We start from the raw sequence: 7,017 nt of genomic DNA on the forward strand, positions 1-7,017 counted from the left end.
ATCGATTGAGGAGGGAGCTTGTCAGGCCATACAATTTTATCACTATTTAAAAATAGTTAAAGTCATAGAATAAATCTTTTCAGTAAGACAATGGTGATTGTCACTTATTTTGTGTATCCAAACAGTGTGAAATTATTAAACATAAAGAGCTAAAACAATCATACAGTTGTAAACTTCGATACTTCTCAGCAAAAAGGCATAATTACATTTTTACAGAAAATCACCACATAATCGATTACAAGCGATTACTGAATTTCGCTATACAACTATAAATATGGGTTAAAAATTATTCTAGTCTTTGTCGTTCCAAAACAACACTGATAATTAAATAAACCTTTCATTTCGTTACACAACTCCCTCCTTCGAAAAGCTCGGTCCCCGAGCTGTCCAATTTCCTAGCAAAGAAACACTTGCAAATTCAGTTTCTTTACATTTTGTAACAATTCCATAAGAAATTATCATGTTTAATATGAGCAAGATAACCACTCCGCATTTTCTAATTTCAAACTTCCTATGGATATAACATTCGAGATGATTTTTTTTTCCTTCCATCTGAGTTTGTAAACAATATTTCTAAAGATGAACTAAACTACATACAACTTCTATGTACACAAACGTTAACATCATCATACATTAAAAGGCTACAACAAACGATGCAGAATTTTCTTCTCAAGAGTCCTTTTCCGTTTTGTTTAATTCTGCATTTTATGCAAGAGTCTTTTGAGAGTCATTTTCAGTTTATATAGAATTATGGTTCATCCGGCACTCTTTTGATTTCTTCTGTGAAAATTTCAACGAGCTCTCCTTGTTTGGTGATATATCTTTCAGTTTTACGTGTAAGGATCACATCTCTGGGTATTTTGATGGATGATGTGGTATACTCCAAAACCGATCCCCCATCATGTCCAGCTTCCCTCAGCTTAGCTGTCAGATTCCTGACGCGCTTCCGGAGTTCTCCGTCTTCCTCTGTCTGGCAACTGGCGTCGCAGCACCTTGAAGGAGTCTTCTCTGCAGATCTAAATCTTTGGTGAGATTTCCCTCGGTCGTTCCGATGAGAAGATTGAGGTGTATTAGATGCGGGTGACCGAGAGCGGCTTCTGCTTCTTCGTCGAATGACACTTCTTACAGACCTTTCCGGACTTCTTGATGACCTAGGTGCTGAGTGGGAATATATTCCGCTATCCCTAGGAGATCTCGGGCTCCGGTGTCGGAATGGTGACCTGTCTAAACGGGACCTAGATTCCGGAGTGTGAACTGGAGTTTTTCCATACTTTCTGGTTGGGACTGGCTCTGCATGGGTCGCTTCATGTTTTTCCAAGTCGCCCTTCCTTCCACATCTGTAATCGCATTTGGTGCATCTGAACCTTTTCACATGACATTCCCGGTGATGGCGATTAAGCTGTGCCAGTTTCTCAAACGTTTTGCTGCATTCCCCACAGGAAAATTCATTGTGTGATACTTTGCTGGAAATGCTGATCTCGTCGTCACTCACCATCTTCTGCAATAAAAATTGGAGAAGAGCATAAAATTGGTCATAATTCTGGGCCCGAAATTCGATTTAATTTGTAGCGTGAAACAAAACAGCTGAATTTCATATTCTTCATCTTATTTTACATCTAAACGACAGAGTGCATGGTCAAAGCAGAAATACGTTTGTTGTTGGTGAATAATCAATCAACTGTGGTCGTTGTAAGTTTAGTTGTTATTGGTTGTTCTGAATTGCCATACTGGAAGCTCAACACCTTGGTATTTCTTCATGCGATCTGCATGGACCACAAGTGGTAGAGATCTAGGAGATTGTTGAAGACGAAATGTGACAGCAGAGAGCTTCGAAACGATAAGAAACGGTCCGAGCCATCGGGGTTCCAATTTTGGAGATACTCCTTTTTTTCTAGTTTTCTTTCTGAGCCACACATATTGCCCCACGTTGAAGTCGGCCTCGGATGCCCTTCTGTTGTATAGAGTGCGTTGTCGGCTTCCAGCATCCTTTAGGTTTCTTCTTGCTCTTTCATGTACTGTCCGTAGTGTATCTCTGAGATTGAAGGCGTAGTCAGTATTAACTTCTTCATCTAGTGGGGTGGGCGGCATTACCAGATCTATTGGTAAGGTGACTTCTCTTCCTAGCATAAGCATGTTCGGAGTTTCTCCAGTGGACTCTTGAGGACTGCTCCGGTATGCTGCTGTGGCAAAGGGGATATATTTATCCCAGTCACGTTGATGCGACTCTGAATCCATCATAGAGGCAACCGTGTTGAGAAGAGTCCGATTAAATCTTTCAATTAGGCCATCGGACTTCGGGTTATAGGGCGTTGTCCGAGTCTTCTTTACACCCATCAGGCGGCATACCTCTTTGAATACATCCGACTCGAAGTTTCGGCCCTGGTCAGAATGGATGACTGAGGGGACTCCGAATCTACAGAGGACTTCCTTCACTAGCTTTTCTGCCACGGTGTCGGCTCGTTCATCAGGTATAGCAAATGCTTCCATCCATTTAGTGAAATAATCCCCAACAACTAAGACATATTTATTGCCATTTGTAGATTCGGGTAACGGACCAAGGATGTCTAGGGCTATACGGTCCATTGGAGATCCACTTATTTGTTGTTGCAAGGGTGCTCTGGTATGTACTCCGCTAGCTTTTCTTTTTGCACAGATGTCGCACTGGCGTATTCCAGATCGGAAATCTTCTGTCATCCCGACCCAGAAATACTTCAATCGTGCTTTCTCGAGGCACTTCTTGATGCCGAAATGGCCTGCGGTAGTAGCTGAATGCATTTCTTTCACCATCTCTTGTACCATGACTCGGGGCACCACAAGTTGCCACCTGGTTATTTCCCCATCACTTGACTCCCACCTGCGGTAGAGCACTTCATTCTTGATGTGTAGTGAATCCCAGTATTCTAAGAGACGCTTAGCTTCTCTTGGCCAGGCAGATGTTTGGGCATCGCTTGGTTTCTGCCCATCCAGTTTGGCCTGTACTACCGGCTTGATCCCGACATCACTTCTCTGTTGGTCTTTGAGTTCTTTTTGTTCTTCCTCAGTATCAACTGATAATATCCGTACTTGTTCTGGATCTGAGTCTGCTTTGCTATCTTCACGCCCGCACTGCTTACATGGTCGTCGGGACAAACTGTCTGCATTACTATGGTTCCTTCCAGGTCGGTGAATGATGTCCATGTCGTACTCTGAAATAACCTCAAGCCAGCGGGCAAGTTGTCCGGCGGGTTCTTTGAAACTTGTCAACCACCTGAGAGATCTGTGATCGGTTCTCACAGTGATATGACGTCCATATAAGTACTGGCGAAAATGTTTCAAGAAGATGACGATGGCAAGTAATTCCTTCCTAGTGACACAATAGTTTCTTTCAGTTTTCTTGAGTGTCTTGCTTGCGTACGCAATTACTTTCTCTTGCCCATCCTGGATCTGAGACAAGACTGCACCTACTGCAAAATCACTAGCATCAGTGTCCAGAATCATCTGTCCATCGGGCTCAGGGTATGCTAATATGGGCTAAGTGGTGAGTCTCTCCTTAAGCTGATCGAAAGCTGACTGGCATTCTTCTGTCCAATCAAAGTGTCTGTTCTTTTCCATAAGCTGATGCAAAGGTCTGGCGATCTCTGCAAATCCCTTGACATAACGTCGGTAATAGGATGCTAAACCCATGAAGCTCCTGAGCTCTGATACAGAAGTTGGGTAATCCCAGTCACGTACAGAGCTTATCTTCTCTGGATCTGTGCTCACACCTTCAGCCGAGACGACGTGTCCGAGATATCGTACACTTCTACAGAACAGATGACACTTTGATGGTTTCAGTTTAAGGCCTGCTTCTTTCAGCCGTTGGAATACCATTCTCAGCCTTGTCAGTTCTTCTTCTATTGTTCTGCCATACACGATGACATCGTCCAGATACACAAGCAAGATCTCCCACTTTAAACCGGCTACCACTCGGTCCATCAGCCTTTCAAACGTGGCCGGCGCATTACATAGCCCGAAAGGCATAGCGCGCCAGGTATATAACCTTCCATTCGCGAAGAATGCAGATTTCTGTCTTGCCTGTTCGTCCAATTCCACTTGCCAATATCCACTGGCTAAGTCTAATGTGGAGAACCACTTCGCCCCGCCTAACGCATCTAAGGTGTCACTTATTCTTGGTAGCGGGTAAGCGTCTTTAATGGTGCTAGCATTTAGTTGGCGGTAGTCAACACAAAACCGCTTGCTTCCATCCTTCTTGGATACCAACACTACATTTGATGCCCATGGGCTAGAAGTAGGTTCTATCAAACCATGTTGCAGCAAATCCTGAACTTGCCGTTCAATCTCTTCCCTCTGTTGGGCTGGATATCTTCTATGTGCTTGTCGAAACGGTGGTGTATCTCCGGTGTTGATGCTATGCTGCACATAGTCAGTTCTCCCAATATCAAACGAACCCTTCGAAAAGATATCACTGAAGTCCCCTAGTAACTGTGATATGGATTCCTGATATTCTACTGGGACATTCTGCATGGTTCTAGCGAATAGATCAGTCAGGTGTTCTGGTATGCCAGTCGTAGGTTGTTTACCACATGAGTCCAGGCCCGTGGTTTCCTCTTTCTTCAGAGATGTCATACTAGCTACACAAGTTCCTTTCTTGATGACTCTATGTTGTTGGGTTGTGTTGAGAATCCGTACAGGGAGGATCTTTTCCTCGGCGCTTACAACAGCTCGTGCAACCATCAAACCTTTACCGAGTAATTCCGTACCATCTCGCGGTCCTTCCAGTAAAGCCGAACCACTAAGGAACTGAGTGTTCCTAGCTTCGCCTGGTAGAATGACTTCACAGCCGGCCGGAATAGTACTTGTTTGCTGTGCAACAATTCTACAGCAAAATGAATTCCCTTCGTGATCTTGGCATGCTATGGTTCCCTTCGGAGTTCTCAACTCCAACATTCTGAGATCTAGTACCACATTCATCTGGATGAGTAAGTCCAGTCCAATGATTCCTTGATTCTTCAGCGCAGCTACTATGACTTCGGAGGCCGCCGCCATACCTCCAATTTCTAAGACGATCGATGCTCTCCCCATTGTTTCTAGCGGTGAACCGTCTGCCTGGTAAACCATGTCTGTAATTCTACGAAGAGGAGGTCTCCTTGACTCAATGATGTTGCCGTATACCTCGTTTGATACTCATATCGAAAACTTGCATACAGTGTACCGGACATGTAAAAACATAGCAGACGACGTTTGCAGACCTCGCGATCATCGTATGACTAGTGGTGTAGAATGTTCCATTGTGGCTTTATGGGGGAGATAGCATTACAGAGGGATAAAATGTATACACAAATAATGTTTCAGCGTTGATTCGCAATATTTTGTGTCAATTTCATAAATTATCGTTGTTTGAACGTTTAAAACATCATTATGAAGTGAAAGGATTAAGCAAAACTTTATTTTCAGACTCACCTATACAGTGGTAAGCTAGGATGCACCCCTCGTATACATAATGGACCCGTCACGAGTGTAGGTTTGCTCTTCGGATATCACTATCACAAAGAAAATCTCCTCTGATTTGATGATAAAAGTGCACTATTTCCTTATTAACCAATCTCCATGGTTCTTTCATGAGTATTTGCCTTACAATCTGCCCTTTATTATAATCTGGGCGGAAATTCTTGATACCATCATCCGCCGATGTGACGACGGATATAATCCTACCGGGTACTATAAAAATGCCCCCCAAACCCATTATCCCAATACATATTCCTGACTATGGATGGTTTTGAGTGGTTTTAATGTAATAAAGTGCCATATTTCCCACCAGTTGAATTACAAAAAAATTATAATCATCTGATAGAAGAAGTTGTTAACATTCATTTCAGGGGGGCGGAAATTCTATATGAATCAACGCTTGTCCTTGATACACATTTGTTTGTGAAAAAAGGGTATGATGCAAGGAAATTCTGCGTGTTATAAGTGTGCGCGCGTGCAGCGAGGACCTTCTGTCCGCTAGTTTTCCATATGGAGTATGTGAAGAACCAGTATCTATCAGAAATTTTACTGACTGCCCGTTAAGCTTCGCATTAACGAACAAACCCTGTCTCTTGGCATCCTCTGATGTTCCAACTCTAGCCTGGCCGGGTTCAGGATTGTTCTCTCCTAAATTTCCGTCATCCGGCTCTTGCTCTTTATTACTGACTTCTTCATGGATATCATCCGTGTTGGATTCAGATGTGATCATGGAGACATGAGCATTTGACTTTGGACAATTCTTGATGAGATGTCCCGTTTGGTTACAGTTGTGACATCGTCTCTCAGTAGTCTGATCACTTGTTTTCTCCTTCCTAGGATGTGGACACTTGTTAGCAAAATGGCCAGATTCTCCACAATTGTAGCAATTGTTGTTTTCCCGGTTGGTCTGCTGTCCAGCTCCATGAGATGCTGTATTCTGTCTTGGCCTTTCAGTAGTTTTGGATTCCATTTCCAGAATGAGATCTTTAAGGAACTTTTTCATTCTCACTTCCCATGAGGCTTCTTCAGTAGGGGAAGGGTTTCCGGCATTATCCCCTGAAACAGCTCGGCTGTACCTGGTTTGTCGGTAGTCCCTCCTGTCTCCTTCCATCCTTAGGAACGCCTCCGTATTCAGGGCAGCTTCTATTGCCTCGTCCAATGATCTTGGTTGCGAGCGAAACAGTCCTTCCCGAATCTTACTATCCATAATTGCATCTAGGAAATGCCCCCTCGCCAACCGGTCTTGTCCGTCTTCATCGAATTCGGGATAGGCGAGAGCCGTCATATCTCTAACACTCTGTCCTAATTCCTGGAGGGTCTCTTTAGGCTTTCTCCGTCTCTGTCGCAACTCGGCGAGATAGACTTCCGCTTTTCCACCTGGACCATATCTTTTTCTCATTCTGTCAACCAGTTCACAGTAACTCAGTCTTCTTCCCGTTTTCTGGGTTAGCAATTTAACAGCAGAACCTCTTAAGCTGGCTGCCAGATATTTCATCGCTTCGGATTCTCCCCATTCATTCACTACAATGCATG

The sequence above is a fragment of the Lytechinus pictus genome, chromosome 1 (genome assembly GCF_037042905.1).
Source record: "Lytechinus pictus isolate F3 Inbred chromosome 1, Lp3.0, whole genome shotgun sequence".
Classification (NCBI taxonomy): domain Eukaryota; kingdom Metazoa; phylum Echinodermata; class Echinoidea; order Temnopleuroida; family Toxopneustidae; genus Lytechinus; species Lytechinus pictus.